A 21995-nucleotide genomic window follows, 5' to 3' on the forward strand; every position below is an offset into this window, starting at 1 on the left:
GTGCTGATTAGTTTGATCGAGACAGGTCCAGCCATTTTAAAGATACAGGATTAAAAGTGCCAAAAATGCCAGTTTTTGAGAGAACAGAGCGACCAATTTGCATGATTTAAAAAGCATTTTACTAAGAATACAATCCATGTTCTATTTGGAATTTTATACAAGGAAAACTAGTAGTTGTACTTTTTTCAACAATGATAATGCGCTTCAAGTTACTTTAGCAATGGGGAAAAGATCTATTGTTATTTGAAAATATGTTTTGATCTATATTTTCAAGAGAAGATAAAATTGAAATCAGAATATTTCAGGTAAGTTTAAGTAACTTGATTACCTGCATTATTGTATTAATTAACTGATAGTAAATTAATTTAGTGATAATTTACTGAGAGTAATTGTATGTGTTTTTATACTCATATGGTGTGCACTACTTTCTTTATAAAAATTTACGTTTCCAAAAATGGTCAAAATCTCATGATTATATATAAAAATGTTTTCGCATATTTAATACTTAAACAGTGATTTTAAAAAATACTAGTACATATATATATATATATATATATATATATATATATCTATATATATGTATGTATTTGGCATTCCATAACAGCTTGTAGAAAAAGTATATTTAATTATAACATTCACTAACAAAGAGAACCTAAGGTTTTCTTGCTTAATAGTCAAACCGAATAGTTTAAAATATAGGCCCGTAAAAAGTGCTCTAACCACAATTTAATTTGTTCGTAAAAATATTTATATTATGTAAGTTCAGGGATTTTTATCTTCAAATATTGTAAAGAAAGTTTCATTATATTTTAATTAATAATAGAAATCTAAAGATGCAAAATTATGCATTTTGTTATTATGTACAAATGAAATTTGGAATTATATGAATGAAATTAACAGCATTAAATACACATCGAATTAAAATTTAAGATAGACATGCAATCAATATTTTGTAACCAACCAATATTTTTCTATCATATTGTAAATTACAGTTTTTAGTTTTTAAATGTGTTATTTTTGTAATGATTTTTTCTTATAAATTTTGTCTCCTACTAACCAGCGTTTCTCAAACTTATTTGTACCATCGCCCCCTTTGAAGATCAAAATTTTTGTATCGCCCCCCTACGTTGCACGATACCGATAAATATGGAAAATTATGAAACTCCCGTTTTCTAATATTTTTCTTATGTAATAACAGTTTGGCTACAAAAGCACCAATGATATTTTATGTTTTTATTAAATTTAAGCCATCGCCTTGAAGTTGTAGATTCATATTGTTGAGCAATGCATAAAGGTCTGTGAGATATGCTATATCATTTTTTGATGATATCAGGTTTTTACACAACTGTGTGTCCTTATTTTCTAAAAACTCTACAACAGAGTCAAACAGATTGTAAAAGCGGGTCAGACAATTTCCTTTTGCTAGCCAATTTTTTGGTAAAAAGCTAAAAAATGATATCAAAATCATTTAAACATCATGGAAACACGACCAAACTTATAAAGTACCAATTAATCGTTGGGGTACAAATTATGGTAAACTTTAAAATGTAAAGTAAATAAAATTACAAATGCTTCCTAACCCAACGTCAACAACCAACATTTTTCGCGTGGCCTTTCATCGCCCCCCCTGGAGATTAATATCGCCCACCAGGGGGCGATATCGCCCACTTTGAGAAAGACTGTACTAAACCATCTTAATTGACACGCCAAACAGATTCAATTACAGAAAGTAAGTCTAGGTACGATCTTCAATACGATCTCAGTCTTCTAATCTTAATTAATATTAATTTGCAAAATCACTTAGGTAATTCTAATTTCTTTAATTGAATGACTTTATTCCATTTAATCTTCTAGTCTGAAAATTTCAATATAACATGATTCATTCTATAATGCTTTTGCACTTAGCGCCACGGAGAAATTAAACGATTTCAGCCAAGTCTTGGGAATGCAGAAATTGAAGGTTATACAATTAATTAACAAACAATTTTCCTTGATATTTTCTTATACAAAATGTAAGTGTCATATGAAAAAAATAAGTTGAACAACATATTTCAATATAAAATTAGATATTCTGTCCAGATTCTATTTTTATAATTTTTAAAACAAAATTATTTCCATTAATTTGCGTTAATTTGATTTTGCTCATACGAATATTATTAACGATATAATAAAACGTACAAAAACCATTTTTTCATTCATTTTGATTATTTTATATTACATATTGATCATTATTAATCACTTAAGCACTTTTTCTTTATATATTTAACTAAACTAAAATATTCTAACGGCAGCTGTTCAGCATATGGAAAAAAATTTGTTAAACTACGTGCCAAGAATCGCTTATAATCTCTACCACCATTAATCTCTTATCAGGGTTTTGTCGTCTTGATTGCTTCATTAGGATGAGCATACATAAATGATCACCAAGTAGATATTTAGATACTATATTTAGTAAATTTAATAATACTCCATCATGACAAATAAAGCTTTATGTTTTATTAGGCGTAAAGGATCTACCTCGAGGTACAAATTAAGCAAAAATGTTAATCAAAATTGACATTATTAAAAATTGTTTCTTGTAACACTAATAGGTGTGTACCTATTGGTACGGAGTCCACTAAATTGACTTGATGCGACATTTATTCTAAAAAAATCTATTAATTTATACTCAGATTGAGATGAACATGATATAAGGCTTCGCATAAAAATAAAATTCGAAAATTGTTAAAACGAATCTACACGGTAATCATATTTTTCGGTAACATATTCTTTTACATATTATTTAGATGTTCTGTGTGTATTTTTTGCAAGTAATTTCATTACAAGGCTTGAAAACATTACAGCTTCTAACTTTATTATTCGTTTCACCAACTTTTTCAAAATCTTGATACAGGATTAGACTCATTACAGTGAACAAATTATTTTAATCAAATTAATTACCGTAAAATACGAAGTAAACCTTGCGTTGATATCAATCATATTTATATTTCATGTTCTTTTTAAACCAAAAATGCATATCTCTAAATAATTTGAAATAATTTCAAGTACCTAAAACTTGGGGCTAAGGGGAATTTAATTAAGATATAATTTAATGTAGATATTTTCGAAAACTCTTGTGCAACAATATAAAAAATTAGTTTTGTATGGCATCGTGCTTTAAGGCAAATTGCTGGAACTACCTGAACCATGATAAATAATATTCAAATAATAAAATTTAGTTATACATTTGTTTTGGAAATTGAAAAAGCAGATTTTATAAAGATCTTTCCCCAAGAGCAATCGTCCTATTAACACAAGCAGAAAGTTTTTTGAATCATTTAAGGGGGGCGATACATGTAATCGCCTTAATTTTTACCATTTTTTGAGGACTTTTTAAACTGGGAAGGAATGATTGAATCTGTTTGAACTTTTTTAGGGTTATTTTTTATATATTAAAATACACAAAAAAAATATTTTTTTAATTTTTTTTTTTCAAATGGCTGCCGTAAAAATAAATCTGCCAAGACTCATCTCGGAAAACGCCATCAATTTGCGGGCGTTCTCACTTTTCGTACGGTAATCTGAATTTAAAAAAAATAGTTTGTACGTGTTCATAAAACATATATCTTCTAGTTAAACCAAAAAAAATTAAAAAAGTCACAAAATCGTAAATTGGCACACCTTAGAAAAAAAAGTTCGATTTTTCACCTTTTTTTCAATGGTTTTTTTTGGTAAAGGGTTAATTTTTGAAATTTTTTTGGAATGTTTGAGGTTTAACTAGAAGCTATTACTGTAAAGTAGATGTGTGCAAAATTTCATTGGAATCGGTTGAGAACTTTTTGAGTTATCCCGCCCGCAAATTTCAAAAATGTCGTTTTGAGAAAAACGCGTTTAAAGTTTTGACACAGAAATAGATAAGAGTACAATAGCACTCAAGCGTCGAGTTGAGGCGTGGCACTTAAATGAGTTTTTATTGTATAAATAATGATAATTTTGTTTTGAATATTTACAGGCATATTTTTGAGATGTTATTGTAACAATTTATGCAAAAAAAAAATCGATTTTTTTTTCTTGTTACATGTATCGCCCCCCTTAAATCGGATGCTCAGTTCTCTCAAAAACTGCCATTTTTTGCATATTTAACTACGTATCTCAATAACGGCTAAACCTATCTTTACTAAAATCTATCAAGTCTTCTCCCTACCATTACGAATTAAATATTTACGAATTAATTGGATCATTCAAATCAGATGTTCCGTTATTTCAAAAATACGATTACCAATTTCTGCACTCTTTGCTCCGGTTTATCGAAAAGGCTGCGCCTACCTTTGCCAAGAACTAATCGGCCCATCTCTCTATCAATACGAAAGGAATATTTTTTGAACCATCCAAATCCGTTGATCCATGCGCCCAAAAAATTGTGTTCATACATACACGCACATGCATTTTTTCTAAGGTATGCCAAAATGTTCAGCAACTTTCAAATCGTGAGGTTATGCAAAAATTTTCAATTTTGATTTTTGAACGATAAAAATAACTTGAGAAGTTAAAAAACAACCACAAAAACACTATAATCCATAGAAATGAATTTGTTATTATAAGTCAGTGTATCGTCAGTATTATCGTTTGCGCAATCGTGTATGATGTAAATCACAAAGTTATTCCAATTTAACCTAACTAGCTTGACGCTCCTTGAATTAGCCGAGATTTAGTCCGAAGCGAGCTTAAAGCTCCTCAGTGGCGTCACATATCCGACCGAGCGTTGCATATGAAAAGCACAATCGCACACCGAAGACATCAAGGAACAGTGGCTTCTATAGTAATATGAACCCGTGCTCTGCCAGTGGCTCTTGGGTCCATGCACGTGGTGAAATACGAGTTTAGTTTTGATATATATGTCTACTGTAACGTAGAAGCAGTCCTTGCCCTGTATAACGAACGACTCTCTGGTCGTAGCACGATTTTATTATAGAATGGAAGCAGGTGTACAATTTTGATTTTATCACATATTTTTGTCACTTTTTTTTGTTGGCTAGAATAGCTCCGGCAGGAAAATGCCCGACACACGGCAGAGATACTGAGTTATATATAATTGTCAGCACAAGGATTCTAATTGTTATTTGATTTGCTGGATTGAAATTAAGTAGAATTTAAGGCATCGTGCCTTAAGGCAAATTGATAGAACTTCCCGTACCAAATTTTTTTTTTTTTAAAAAGATTAACATTTTTGAAAAAAAATTTCTCTGAAAAAATTAGATTTTTGAGAAACTATAAATTTTTGACAAAAATTTATTTAAAAAAAAAAAAACTTTTTGAAGAAAAATTTATTTTGAAATATTTTGGAAATTTTGAACTTTTTTGTCAAAGCAACTGCATAGAGACGAAATATGGAAGCGCGTAAGCGCCACGTCGCCGTCTAACAGATAAACATTGATACGGAACAAATAAGAATGTAAACAAAATTTATACTTATTGTTAAAATATCTGTAAATTATCTGATAATTTGATGTGTATATGTCTAATGATCATTTTTAACCGCCAATTGGCATTTTTTTTTACTTTTTTTACTAAATCTCAGAAACCGCCTTTATGAAAATTTCATCAGTTCTTCATCTTGTTAATACAAGTAAAATGTTTTTCGAAATATTCAAATCGGACGCTCCGTTGTCTTAAAAACTGAGATACCGTTTTTGGCACTTTTTGCCCCATATCTTCGGAACGGCTAGACCTGCCTTCGCTAAAAACTAATCAGCACGCCTCCTTATCAATACGTATCGAATGTTTTTTGAATTATTCAAATCGCTTCATCTGTGTTCCCAAAATCGTCGACGAAAATTTGTATCCGCACACACACATACAGACACACACATACATCCATTTTTTCTAAGTAATGCCAAAATGTTCAGTAGATTTTGAAACGTAAAGATATATAAAAATTTCGATTTTTTTTGCGACTACTATAACTTACCCCAGGGGAAATTAATAAGAAGAATTTGAATTGCTGATTTAAAATTGAAAAAAATTAAATGCTAAGAAAAAAGAAGCAAAGATACAAGATAAAGGAGGATTAATAAAGTCAGTTTATTAAGAAAATTTGATAGTATAGGATGTATCAAAATAGTATATAATACCATAATGATAGTGTTATCTATTAATGAATGTACAAGATATAATAAAAATAGTATGGAATGTCTAGTATATTGTAGTTTGTATGTAACCTGAATGATTGCATTGATATAAATCGGATAGGTGTGGAATTTGTCATTATTATGTTTTTGTATTTATTCAAAATAGTCCAAGTTAATCTACAAAAAACGTTTGGAATTTAAACAGAAATGTTGTAGGTGCTAAATGCGGTTAAATGCTCTAAGTGAGCGGGACCAATAAAAAAACTGCATTATATTGTATTTGTGTCTATTGTGCAGAATAATTTTCTGAATACTTTTCTAAAGTATCAAAACATTTCAATAAAGTTTGCTTAATTCGTATATATCTACGGCTTTATTTCAACTGAACAATTCTGCAATTGCAGCAAACTTAATATGATCGAACTAATTTTCAAAAAACGTTATGCATTTCAATACAAAACAAATTATAATCAAGTAATTAAGACCCTCCAAATAAGAATGATTTTATTTCAATACTAATAAAATATAATAAAAATATGATGAATGAATGAATGAAAAGCTATTCTATTTTCAGAAAATACGTTCCATTTGTATTTAGATTTATCGCGAGGAATCAAATTCTAAATACTCTCCAATAATAATAATCTCGAAGAGTCAAAATATTTCAATAATTTTTATTGAATATATGAAACCACTAGGTTCATATTCTATTTACGGCTGTATTTCAATTGAACAAATCTAAAATTAACTCAGGATTTAATATTTTCAAAATATTTTTCAAAACACTTTAACAATATAACAAAGAACAAATTATAAATTAAGTAAAACAATTATCAAAAATGATACTAGAGTACAGTTTTTAATGAAATGAAGGTACAGTTTGAAATGGAATTTGGAATGAATTTTTGTTTTAAGGATATTGTTTCAACTTTGACATTTAAATCTGTGGAAAACATGAAACACAAAGCTTAAAATGAAAAAGTAGATATAATTATTCGAAGTCTGAGAAAATACACATTTTTTTTAAAAATACCTTCAATATTAACTTTGACAACGTAGTTGGCTTGTGATTCAATCATCACTTAAATAAATTTATAGGCAATGCATTCTTTCTTAATTAACGATTATCGTAATATTAATTTAAATAATTAATAATTTAATAAATGCAATAAAATATCTAGCCCCATGACTAATACATTTACTATAGGTACGATAAAATTTAGCGTCGTCCACGGTGTGGAGGCAATAAAACACAGCACCACTAAAACGAGTTATTTAGACGGACATAAATTTACCGCAAACTTCTAGGTGAATTAATAATAATTTCTCTTAAATACAGCCTAAACTACAAATGACATACGTGACACAAATATACAAATTTTCTAAATAAAGCGTTTATATTGATCGGTTGGTTGGGGCATTTCAGTCCTAACTTATGTCTTAATCTAAATATTAGTAGTAGCAAAAAAAAATTATTAAGCATTAAACAATGATTTCAATAAGATAAATTTGCCATATCAATATATTAAATCCATTATTTTTGATAATATGAAAGAAGTCAATGTAATGTTCGACATGGAAAAGATCAATATACTACTAGCAATGATGAAATGTTTTGATAAGAATTGATAAGAAAACTAGAATATGTTTGAACACAATAGAGTGAATGAGAAGAGAAAGAAATAACCATATAGCAGTAACTACAATGTTGAGACTAGATTCATACCATACTTCGTTTAGTGTTCTTTACAGCATGCATAATAATTAGTTATATAATTAATAGTTTATTTCAAAACTTATTTCAGTCGTCACAGTACAATAAAATTATTAAGAAAATTGTATTTTCTAAACACATTTTATGTATAGGTGCATAAAAAATTTATTACGACTGAGTGAATAATGTATTTAAATTAAATTTAATATTATTATTTAAAGCAAGCTCAAAGCACTAAAGTATGCTCGCATTTCGTTTTAATCAGAGAAAAGACAACTAAGCTCGTCGACTTACAAGGCGAAAAGTACAAGGCGTCTCCACCGTACGCAACGCATTCGCCTACGGCAAATATAATAATCTGGATTCTATAAATGTACACCATATATGTATTATCATATCCGTCATAATCTGTATAATAAGTTAATCATTACTTCCAAGAAATCTCAACACAAGGCAAGTACGTTAAAATCTGCAGAGCAATGTTTGGAGTTTGCAAACTTTGATAGCGCATTACGCTCGCTTTGCTTAGAGAGTCGCCCTAAATATCGGCGCGCATTGCCTAAGCTAACAACATAAGCGTATGTGCCCAAGTTTATATTAGACTATACACGTATCGTCGAACTGGAATTCTAATTACTGATAATGTACGACTGAATGCAAGAAAGTGCTCTTATTGCTCGAATTCTACAATGTTTCATACTCATAAAGTTTCAAACAATTTCGATGGGGAGTCAAATTTAATTATTGAATTACTTGCGACTGTTCTGAAATTCCCGCATGCTTAATTAATAAGTGTCTTCGAAATACGTTAATAAAGAGAAAACTTATGGGAGTTCGATATATCACAATTGAAAACGGTTTATATTGAAATAATATAAAGGTGAAATTGATTATAAATGATATGCCAAGAAATTAATGAAATTTGAATAAGGCACAATAATTAATAAAATATAATTAACTTTAGAAATCTAATCAAAATTTTCCACAAATTTTTTATCAACTCAATCAAATTCAATTTTGCATTAATAGCCTAGCTCTGGTTTAGATGCACATTTCATAAAAAAAACACATTTACGTTCTGTCATAATGGAGCCTGAAAGTAAGTCTACATAATTATTTTATCCCATACTATATAAAATGCGCACGTGAGTCCGTTAATGTAAATAATGATATTGTAAAACGCAATCTAGAAAGTTCTACACTTTATTACCAAAACTTTACGTGAAGCAATAGTACCTACCAATTAGGGTTTATACAAAAAAGTAGTTTTCCAAGAATACCTGTTTTATTTTCATATATTGAAATAAATTATTGCTGGAATGGTATCTATCGTGTAATTCGAGCCAAAAATTAAAAAAAATAAAGTGTTTGAAGCAGTTTTTGACTGAAATTATATACTGTCCCATTTTATTGACAATAAATTTTATATACACATTTAAGTTAACACTTTCGACTCGGGAGTCTGACTGCTCGACGGCGCGCTGCGCTCGGTATATTATAGTGCTATACATATCTCTCAACTCGAATTTTTTTTTGTATCGTTTTTTTTAAATGTGGTAATTATGATTTTAAATACCGTTAGTATGATAATAAAACAGAAAATTTAAAAAAAAAAAATAAAAATATGATACTAACCATGTTATTGTTTAAAAAATCGTTTTTACACAGATGTTTATTAAAATTAAATAATAAAAATTATATCAAACATATTCTGAATAAAAACTAAATAAAACAATTAAAAAAAACAATATTCTTGGAGAGTAGATACGGTTATCGTGTGCATATTATCGTGGCCAATAATACCGTTATTTTTTTTTTATTACGCTTATATATACGTGAATGTGTTTATGTATGTATAATATGCATATGTATAATACATTACATTGTATATATATAATTAATATATAAAATGAAATCTCTAGTAACATTTATATCTAAAAAATAATGGTGTTTATGAGCTATTAAATTAATTTTATCATATTTATTTATGAAAATAATTAAAAATTAATCAATTAATGAACTTAATAGTGAATTAATTTTATAAATATGAAAAAAATCACATGTTGTAAGTTTAGTTTGCGACGACACGATTTGCCGCCGAAGCGGCGACATCCGAGTGGAACGGTAAAACGTATCATGCCGCGGGAGTGGCGGTATCCAAGCGGAAAGGTAAAACGACCATGCCGCCGGAGCGGCGGCATCCGAGTCGAAGGGTTAATTTTAGTTCAAAAATATTTAAACTTAATCTTTTGAGTAAATTTACAACATGTATAAATATTCTTTTTAATTTTTTGTTTAATGAAATATGATTAATAATGATATGAACTTGTAAAATATATATACAAAACTAGATGACTAGCCGATAAAAGTTTGAAAGCAGGTTTTTTAAAACCCACACAACCTACTACCAATCATTCGATATAACAATTACAGAAATAATGGATAAAATGAAAGGAACAAGCTATTGAAGTTGATATATAAATATTAATTCGACGCTTGATAGAGATAATTAAAAAGAATGACTAAATCACAACAATACAATTTATCGAATTTCATTAAAAAGTTAGTATTCTTTATCAGTATAAATATAAAATTAAACATTGTTGACCAACTATAATAGTTTTCATTAATAACGCAATATCATTCAATTTATTGTATTAACATAAACTAGACAGAGGAGAAAAAAGTCTTCATTAATAACACAATATCATTAAATTTATAGTATTAAGATAAACTAGACAGCAGAGGAAAGAAAATCTTTGATTTGTAATACTATCACAACATAGACCTGCTTTCAGACACAATATTATTTAATATTATTATTTGTATTTAGGCATATTGCAAGTAATAAAATTATAAATACGAGCCGACAAAAATACTACTAAGTTCGTATCTATCGGCGGTGGTATTTGAACAAATCTAAACGTAAATCCGAGGGTTATGTAGTTGAAAACGTTGTTTGAATTATTTAAATCGGTTGATCTCGAAAACGTGGACAAAAAATTGTGGACACACAAAACACACACACACACATACATCCATTTTTTTCTAAGGTATGCCAAATTGTTCAAAAACCTTCTAAACGTGAAACTATGCAAAAAGTTTCGATTTTATGACGATTACTATAACATACCCTACGGAAATTTTTGCGATAAATCTTTTTATATAATGTTTGAAGTTATTTTTGGTAAATCAAATATACCTTCAAAATAGAGTAGTAAGTGCTTTATATGATTCTAGTCAGTAAACAATTTCAAATTCCTCGTGTATTAACAGGATATTTGAGAACGCTTCGCGCTCCACAGCGTAAATTCACAATCCATTTCCCAACAAATAAAGCCTGACCAGTTGAGACCAGCCTCTATTATTGCATCTTAGAGTTAGTTCCTTAGAACTTTTCTATGTCGTTGGCAAGTAGCAAACGCGCTAACATCGGGATTAAACGCACGAATGGTCCCGTCGTATAGTTATAAGTGTTCTCATGGACGCTCGTTCGCTATCCTGGCTTCCGGCGATTAATAACGACCACCGGAAAGAACTGGCGACCCGTCGCCCCTCGCCCGGAAACTCGTAGCGGTGATGCGACATTAATCCGCCGGCCGATGCGAAACGAGGACCACGGAGAGCTAACGATAGTAATAGATCCAATAGGAAAATTTTTCAATTTATCTAAAAATATCTGTGCATCTTTCATATAAAATTTTTGCTACACACGCTTTATTACAAAATCCTACAATTTCACAAAGGTTAGGACGAAGCACAGAGATCCAATTTGACTCTGAGAATATATATTGTGAAAACCAAACAAAATCGACAAAAAACACGTATCAAACAAACAACTATCTGACTAAGGAATGTAATACCGGTATACCGCTATACCGGAATACCAGTATACTGCCCGATATTTACCCTAAAAATGCATACATATTAAACTCGAGATTAAATTTCTCGGGACAAATTTATCTTTAAATTCCATAATGGCATAAACAAACATATCTTTTAGTGATTCTCTGGTATAAACAAAAGTCAAAATATTATCTCAACTCGTCATTGAACTGAATATTTAATGCTTTACAAAGGGCTTCATATCGTGTTGCCACAAATAGAATAGATAATGATGTTTATTTAATCTTATGTAAAAATGTAACGGTTTTTTTAAGTGACATGTGCGCTAAAACATTTTATATCATAAATGCTCGCATTTAACAAAATAAAGATTATGACTTCATAATTTTTTTTCTTTCCTAACTTTACACATACTAATAATAATAATTACTAAATACTTTTGCATTTTATTACAATCATAAAATATTATTTTACGTAAAACGTATCACAGTTTGAAAATAATAGAAGATCATTATATTGGTTTAAGAAAAGATACTTAACAATTATAGTATGTTATTATTTATCTTGATGAAGTATTGTGTCTTAAATTAGTACAGAAAAATTACTTTTTCAAAATCTTTAAAATATTGGAAATTATGCTATTTTGCACATCGGATACAGACAATACAATTTATTATAATAATGTAAAATGATCTTTGATGAGTTTTTAGTCATTCTTACTCATACGTTTGATTCTGGTTTAAAGTACTCGATATACTCGATACTGAAGATGAAGATGAGTTAATTGAATTGTATATAATTTTGTTAAATTATTATTAAAAAAAAAAAACTTATATTTTATTGTTTAGTTGAATATAGTTGTAGTTGTATATATAATTTTTTATATTTGTACTGTTGACTTTCAATTTTGTTTATATTTGTTTGAAATAATAAATGATTATTTCTGAAAACTTCACCTACAAAAACAGCGAATTTTACTTAAAAAAATAAAATTTGATTTTAATATATATTGATTTTTTGACATGAGATTTAAAGAATTTGTAATCAAAATTCAAATCTGTAAACTGAGATTCAGAGGTAATTTAGGAAAGCCCTGTTCGTTTTGTAGAGATTCATAAATTCTCGAATAAATTTTTCGACTAATTTCTCATTGTGTATTTTATATGTTTGTTCATATATTGTACATATGAACACAAATTATGTACAGAAATTTAGATAATCAACACTGTATTTCACATGTACATAACATAATTGATCGATATAATAAAAAAAAACTCGAGAATGACAAATCTAGTTTTTTGTTGATATTAGTTGAACAAAAACAATGTGGAATTAAAACAAATGTTTTGTTTATTTTCTTTATTACAAGCTCCCAGTTTATTAGGGGTCAGGATGGCGAGCAACCCCGATTAACGATGAAAGCAGGTTTATTTTCGTTTAATGAGGATCGACGAAGATTTAGCAAAATTTTAATTAATTAATTAATTAATTGGTAAAACATTTGCAGATATCATTAAATTATTTCAATTTAATTCAAGTAATTACACATTTAAGCGACAGTTGACTACTTATTTAAATCCCAACAGCCACAGTTTGTAATTTGATACTGCTTTGGAGTAATCAAAATAAATAATTTGAATCAATAATATTATTGGTATTGGTGATAAGTATATATTAATTATTATAATTAATTAATTATTTATTTTAATTTATTTATATTGATTTATATATTTATTGATATTTATTAATTAACAATCGTGACATGAAATAATAATGTAGGTACATTGATAATAAATTTATTAAAAATAACAACCAAACGTAAAAATAATAAAGTAGGTAAAATTTTGCCCGAAGGCAAATTCCATGAACTCGTTATATGAAAATGATCAATTTTTTATTTTATTTTGAATCAATAAATATTTGATTTGTAAGTGATCTACCTCTCTACTTGCTCACCTGTTTATGTAACTACCTGTCTACTTCTGTACCTTTGTACTTGCCTAAATTTCTACCTATACCCATGTCCATATCTCAACTTGTCTATATATCTATATGACTATCTTCCTATTTTCTACTTGATTAAATTTAACTAGATTTATTAAACAATTAATTATAATATTAACATATTTATATTTAAGGTTTCACATAATATATTAATTTTATATAACAATATATCCATATAAAAATATGGACATTTCATGTAATAAACTCTTGGCATTGCTGTAACCACCTTATTTTAACATTTTATTTTATCGTAAAACATTATGAAACATCATATTAAGGATTCTGAAGATATGATATATTATGGAAGCACCAATGAAAATTGTGCAAATTTTATGAAGTTTGCAAAAAGTAACTTTGTAATAAAGAATATGTTTAAATTAATTTTTTTTAAGAAATATGACTAAAAGTGAAATTCGTATATAAAATGCACGTCAATAATGAGATTTGTCTTAAGAGATTATGATTAGTGCCTGAATATATTATTAAACTTAAGAGAATTTAACGATTTCAAAATATTCTTAAGTGAATAGAATGTATATATTTCAAAGAAGATTGTTTCAAGTCCGATGCCCCTAACGTATATGTGATCTGCTCCCGAGGTATATTATCCGTATAATGCTACCATATTCTATTTCAATGTTTCTAGAGGTGGCAGAATGGCTTTCCTAAGTACCTCTTAATATTAATGGCCATATTATACGAGTTACTTTGTTCGAATATAAGTCAAGATGTGTTACAATGATTTGAAAAAAACCTAATAAATCACATCTCATATCTTGATCGAGTTCAACGGATGTTCATTAACATACCGAGTAACTTTTTTATTACTTGCTCAGCAACTTAACAATTTGCATAATTACTTTACAATAGCTCTGTACAATATTAATTTGTTTTACATGTGATGATTCAATTTTAAACTGATCAGAGCTATAAATATTAATATAAAAATTTATTTTTGGAATATAATATACTATATCTTATATCCTCGATTTAATAAGTGCTAGTTTATATACATTATTATAAAATATTGAGAATCATTAATTCACGAATGTTAAAAGTATATACGTAATATATTTACATAATGTACACGAATATGGCTGTATTGTAATATAAAAAAATAAATGCCCTAAGCTACAGGCAAATATAATACTAGAACAGGAATATGGCAGTTTTGTAATATAAAACATAAATGGCCTAAGCTACAGGCAAATATAATACAATTAGAGCAATTAATTCCCATTGCATTTAACCCCACAATAATACTACTATTAACAAGTCTACGAGCAGTGGGTTAAAGCTAAAATCTCATAAAAGTATCTACTTGAAAGCCAATCAAAAGTGTTACTAAATAAAATTTTATCGCACACTAACAATGAACGGTAATGGAGTATAAAATAGTCTTAAGCAGTAGTAAAATAATAAATGCAGAACTTTTAAATAAAGCGCTTCGAGCTTTGAGATTCGCAATTCGGAACAATTGGTATTGTAAGAAATTGTATTGTAGCTTTAGTAAAAGAGAATTTTTAATACTTTAATTTTTATTTAGTATGGTTATATGTACATACATATAAGCATAATAATTTATGATTCATAAAATAACTTTATTCTTTATATATCTCAAAATCCTATGGATTTTTATTGAATTTGATTTTATTGATTAATTTAATTCTATTCTAATTATAATAAATAAAATTATTATATAGTTGAATATTTATGGTTTAATACCACATTTTATAATAATGGTGTGGTATCATTTGGCAACATTTAAATTATAATATACCAAAATAATTGCACAAAATAGCATACATAACATAACGCAATAACTTTTTTAATATATAAAACAGGAACTATGCGGACAATTCACATCAAAAATAGTTCGCCAGTTTCAAAAACCATCCCAGTGGCAGTACTATATGCAAACCCATGTAGAATACACATGTACGTATGTAATATATATTTTTGCAATGGGCCATATGTTAAAAGTACGAGAGGAAAATGTGAAATGAACAGATGCCCCACAATGTAGATAGAGCAATGAAATAAACAACGGAAGAGAAAAATAACTGAGTACGACGTCCATGGCAAAAGTCTAAGGTAACCAGGTACATTGTACTCCAAAGTACTTACTATGATTACTACAATTATTATATTGCAAGAAAATATTTGAAATAAAAGAAAACACAATGAAAATTGCACCAAGAAACACGTGCAATCTAGAATATGAACAGGTGGGAAAATGAGATGGGAGGAAATTGTTTTATACTTAAAAAAGTAATTCAGGAAAACACTCCAGCAAAAACATGAAATTATAGTATGCTTATATAGCATAAAATTTGAAATAAATTTAATTAAAAAATAAACCTAAATATCTGAAAATTCTGATCAAAATATTGTACAGTACTTTCATGTATTGTTAACAATTTCTGCTCATTTTTGGCTGACTTCTGCTCATTTCAGCAACAAATAAATGACTTCAGTATATATATATATATATATATATATATATTTATTTATTTATTATTCATATGTATATATTAATATATATATGTTTATATATAGAAATATATCTGAAGATAAAAGTTTTTGAAAGACTTCAAGAAAAGACGTCAAGAGCAGAAAATCAGGAACCTAAAGTAGGCGGTCAATTAACTGGCAAACATTTTAAATATATTAGTTAAGATCACAATTATCACCAAATATTTTGATTTATAAGAACAGTACCCTTTTTGAATAAGATCCATATATTAAAATCAAACACACGGCTTTAATAAATTTTATTCGAAAAAAGGTAAATAGCGCGATAAAAAAAGACCATAATGATTAGAAATCAGCAAGTAGGTACTGATGATGGATGATAAAACTTTGTCGAAATTAGTTCGGAGATGATCATATATTAGATCTATATTATGTTAAATGACAAATTAGAAAAACAAAAATAAATTTAATGAAGAATATGCATATGAATGGAATGGCACATTTTGTGCAACACACTGGTCGAATATAAGACTAAAACGCATTAAATATAGATATCAAATAAGAATAGAAAATAAAGAAATAATTGTTAATTTTTTGACAATAAGCTCAAAAAACTAATTATTATTATTACAAATTGTCATTTATTAAAAGGAATTAACTTTCTATATAAGTATCGGAGACGTAAACCAAAAAGGATCATTCTCATTATAAAATATTAGGTACTGATGAGGGATATTACAAAAAACTTTTCGATTACCAAAGATAAATAAAATTTGGATCTATATTGTAAAGAATGGCAAAATCAAATAACGAAAATAAGTTGGATAGAAAATATGAATATAAATCACACATTTTGTGAGAAACACATTGGTTAGGTCACAAAATAAAAAAACATTAAAATTAGAAATAAATATAAAAATAAAAATAAAAATAAATTAAACAAGTTGTTAATTTTTTGGCATGAGCTCCGAGAACTAGTTAATTTTATTACAAATCATCGCTTAAAAAAAGAAAACTTTTTTAAATAAAAACAATACATATGTATCGGAGAAGTGAGCAATAAATTTTATTTAAAGAAGTTTGAAAAGTGCGATACAAAAGTCAAAACGAACCATCATAATTAGAACGAAGCAAGTACTGATGATATAGAATGAAAAAAACTAATGTCGATTATCAACGATATATAAAATTTTGATCTACATTGTGAAAAATAGTAAAATAGAATAACTAAAATGAATTGTTTGGAGAATAAAATATGAATGATACATTTTTTGACAATTACATTGGTCGGGGCACAGGATAAAAAAGCGTTAAAAATTGATAACTGGAAAGAATAAAAATGAATTAAAAAATTGTTAATCTGATATAATTAGCTAGAACTATTTATTGCTATCATAATTATGAACACCATTACCACCACAATTATATTGTTACATTTATCTACTATATCAACTACCTCTCGTGAATAAACAATTAACTTTCAAACTTTAATCCCACAAACAAACAACATTTTTTTGAAAAATCATTGAAAGCCATCGCTAATAACTGCCAACCACTGGACCTTTTCATTTTATATCCTATCACATTACTACAAAATTATTCTAGAGTGCAGATTCTCCACCTCAATTCAAACCGAAGTCCTTTCGATAATGCTTTTAGTCCATGACAGGTATTTGCACTTTAAATGTTTCGCTTCTCGATCGAAATTTTCTCTACGTATAGTAGATTTATATATATATATATATATATATATATGTGTGTGTGTGTGTAAGTTACATATGAAAAACCCCAAACACTATATACAAATGCTGAACATTGAAAATAACAAACATATGCAAACAATATAAATATCATTTAAACATTATTTTACCAAATAACACTTTTTAGTGATGGCTTTAATGTTAACTTAAAGTGTTAATGATTACGATTAAATGATATAAATTTTGTGTTTAGCTATTTATAATTCCTTCGACATATTTGCCTGTCAGACTTTTGAGAACAAATTAACTTAGTTAAATTATCTACGCAAAAACTAATTGCTGACGATTAACTACGAATGTTTAACTCACGGCAAAATAATTGATATTGTGATCTTTCTAAAATCTAACAGTTACTATTAAAAGAAATCGAACAATAAACTTTTCTTGGCTCTTTAAAAGCAATGCGCTTTACTGAATGCAATAATTGGGATATATTTAAACAAACATGATATATCTTCTCTCTTTGGACCCTTTGTCAAAATCTGTATAGATTGTCAGCTGTTATGGCAACTGTCTCTTCCGTACCCTGGCAATAATTCCAATAACAAAAAGCAATATAAAACAATGCTCACAGAACACATTAATGACCTCAAACTTAAATAGATTTTTTCAATTCCACGATTTTATATTCCGAAAATAACTTATTTAAAATAAGATTTATTGAAGGATGCCTAATATCATTACACAATGATATAAGCCATAAATAAAAGAACCGACAACAATTCGCTTTGCAATGACTATAAAATAATATTTGACCATTTTTCAAAGCACCATCGAATGTGAATGAAGCGTGCATTTTATTATTTTATTATTTTACCAAAAACGTATGGTTACCAGTCTTTTTACACTTTCACAAAAAAATTTATAAACAATTCATTCATTATTTAGACGTCAAGAACTTTGTGCACAATAGAATGTAACAAAAAAATTGTCAAAAATCATAAGTTTTAAATGTTCGAATTATTAATAGCTTGGTTTATTACTGTGTAATAGTGTAGTGTATTTTCGTGTAATAAATTTTTTGTAAGTATTTATATATATAAGTCTATAATTTTATATAATTTACCTTCTACATTATTTATGAAATCTTTTAGTTGTTTTTGGAATGACGGTTTTGACGAAGACCGAAACGATTGGTTAAATGAAGTAACTGCATTAGTTGTTTTACTTGCTGTTACTGCCCGAATTAAAATAACTTATCAAAATTTGTACATATATATATATATATATATATATATATATATATATATATAAACAGATTACTGTATTAAACATTATTAGATTTTTGTTTTCTGATTGAATTTACAAAGCTGCGTAATCTTTAGTAAGTGCTTAATTTAAGTTTCTTATTATAAAACGTGTTCGTAAAATATTGGATTTTTAATCAGACCTCACTCCATTTATCTCCGCACACACTCGCATGCAACTGCAATGTTAGATTCTAACCTATGTCAAGGATTTTAGTCGTCGGTACTTTATATCGTAAGGACGATATAAGGCCAGATCTTATCCCTATGCACTTTATTGTACCCTTAATCCCTTGTACGATTCAAACTCGACTAATCGCAAAGCACTAAACGCCCTCGTATTGCACGAATTGATTATTCAACGGTCCAAATAGAAACGTTCTCTGTTAAGCTCGAACGAGCCAATAACTCGTGATTTAATATAAGAATGGTAGGAAACAGCCACAGACTATACATTATAGAGGAAATATATACCTACTGGTGGAAAGGCACTGGCATTTTTATTTCTATATATGTACACACATGCGCATACACATATATACGTAGATACATACATATACACATTTTATATATTATATTTAATATTTAGGAAACCTTGGAAGGCATAACATCAATTAAAAATGATCTTAGAGAATCTTATTTTACACGTTTTGAAGATATATTTTGTGTGAGCGGTACAGTTAACTGCTTAAATAACTGGACATAATTTTATATTCAATACTCAACATTTTTGTACATGACTGAAAAAATTAAACTAGTTGGTATTGGTATTTTGCTTTGAGGCAAGTTACATGAACTTGCCGATATGTGAAAATAATCGACTTAATAAAAAATAAATTAATTTATGAGTGACTAAAAGTATTCTGAGTGGTATTCTGATATTACACACAATTGAAAACGAACGAACACGTTAACTCGGAGTATTTTCTAAAAGCACATTTTCACAAATCAATATTTATAATTTAATCAGTTTCCGTAGGATTTTAATGGTTTATTATGTTCATTAAGACCAAGTACTCTTTTGTTATACCAAGTAAATCGTCTAATTTTAACTTTAACAAACGTCAAAAAACTACTCATTTTCTCTACCTTTGATGAATTTTTAAAATTAAACTATCTGTCCTAAGGCCGTAATGTTTCAGTAAGTTCTTTAAGACCATGATATATATCGCCAAACAAAATTAAATAAAATTCGACTCATTTTTTTTTCAATTAGTTAATTATAAGAAAACGGCTCAGTAGATTTTCAGCTAAAGCCAATCAGTATCATTTCCAACTAATATCTTTCGAACAGTTTTTGATTTTTTAAAATCGATTCGGTAGTATGCGCTTAAATATGGACAAAAAATAGCGTCTCGGATTTTTTATGAAAATATAAACTTCTACTTCGGGAAAGTTGACTTCGGAAAGAAAACAATCGTGTAATTTTATTTTGTTTTCTCAGAAACTAAATTTTCAATTCGAGTAAATCATTTGCAGTTAAGTTTTTTTTTTTTAAGAAATACTTGAATATTAAAATAAACTAGTGGTGTATGGCATCGTACCTTAAAGCAAATTGCTGGATCTTTTCTTACCGTAACAAAATAGTCGAACATTTTAAACGTTTTTAGCCTAAATTAAAATTAAAATTCGAGTCATTTTGGATATCCTAAAACTTTATTTTTTCGGAAATTAAAAAAAATGCCTTTCCCAAAAACTAACCCTTTCTTCACACTGTCAACACAAGATGTTTTTAAATCACTTTAATCAGATGATCCGTTCTCTCAATAACTCCTATTTTTCCATTTTTTGCTATGTATCTCCAAAACGGGTGGAACTGCCTTTAAAAACTAATCGGCACGTCTCCCCGTCAATAATACAAACCGAATATTTTTGAATAATTCTAATCGGATGCTACGTTCTCCCCAAAATTTCTAATCTCTGCATTTTTTGCTCCATATCTTTAGAAGTGTTGGACCTCTCTTTGCAAAAAACTAATCGACACGTCTCCACGTCAAACACAATATTTTTAGAATCATATTAATCAGATGTCCAATTTTCGCAAAAATCAAATTTCTATTTTTGCACTTTTGTTTCAGTATCTGCGAAATGGTTGGACCTGTTTTTGCCAAAAACTGAACAGCACGTCTTCCTATCAATAGGAAACTATTGTTTTTTGAATTATTCCGAAGAACTTACCCTACGGAAAGTAAATTATCAAAATATTGTTCTATACTGGTTTACTTTCCTTTGCCATAAATTATAATATTGACTAATACCATATACCAAATTATCTATGTTCATTAAATTGTTCATGTGAAGCCTTAAACAACGCTATCCTCTATTCATGCGGAAGCGGCGAGGCATATTTTAAACTATACCGCAAATTTATGCACTGGCAAATATTCATACTCAAAATATTCCAGGCGAATCCATAACATTAGGTAAAGCAAACATCAATGGAGCCCATTTTCCGTACTCGCTCCTGAATATATCGAATGTTTGTGTATTCGATTGCGCTCGATTTGTGTTAAATCAGCGTGTGCACAAGCGCCCGATAAACATTTCGGGACAACGCAGTGGCGTCCGATAACGTAATGACATAACATTTTAATAACAATAGCCGGAGGGGCTGGGGGGCGCTGGTAGCGCGTCATATGCATAAACTGACGAGGTGTTTTGTGTACGCGATCAAATTTGCTGCTCTGCTGTTGCCGCCGGAAATAATAGATACAGAGCTGTTCATTGTGAAAATGTCGAACATTATCAATCTTTAAATTATTAACACTAAACCTATCGACAATTCTTTTATACCTATACCGACCGCGCGCGGTCAAATTGACCTACAATTAAAAAAAAAGAC

The sequence above is a fragment of the Ctenocephalides felis genome, unplaced genomic scaffold, assembly GCF_003426905.1.
Source record: "Ctenocephalides felis isolate EL2017-DRISC unplaced genomic scaffold, ASM342690v1 CF-g0.4_SCAFFOLD_00845, whole genome shotgun sequence".
Taxonomy (NCBI): domain Eukaryota; kingdom Metazoa; phylum Arthropoda; class Insecta; order Siphonaptera; family Pulicidae; genus Ctenocephalides; species Ctenocephalides felis.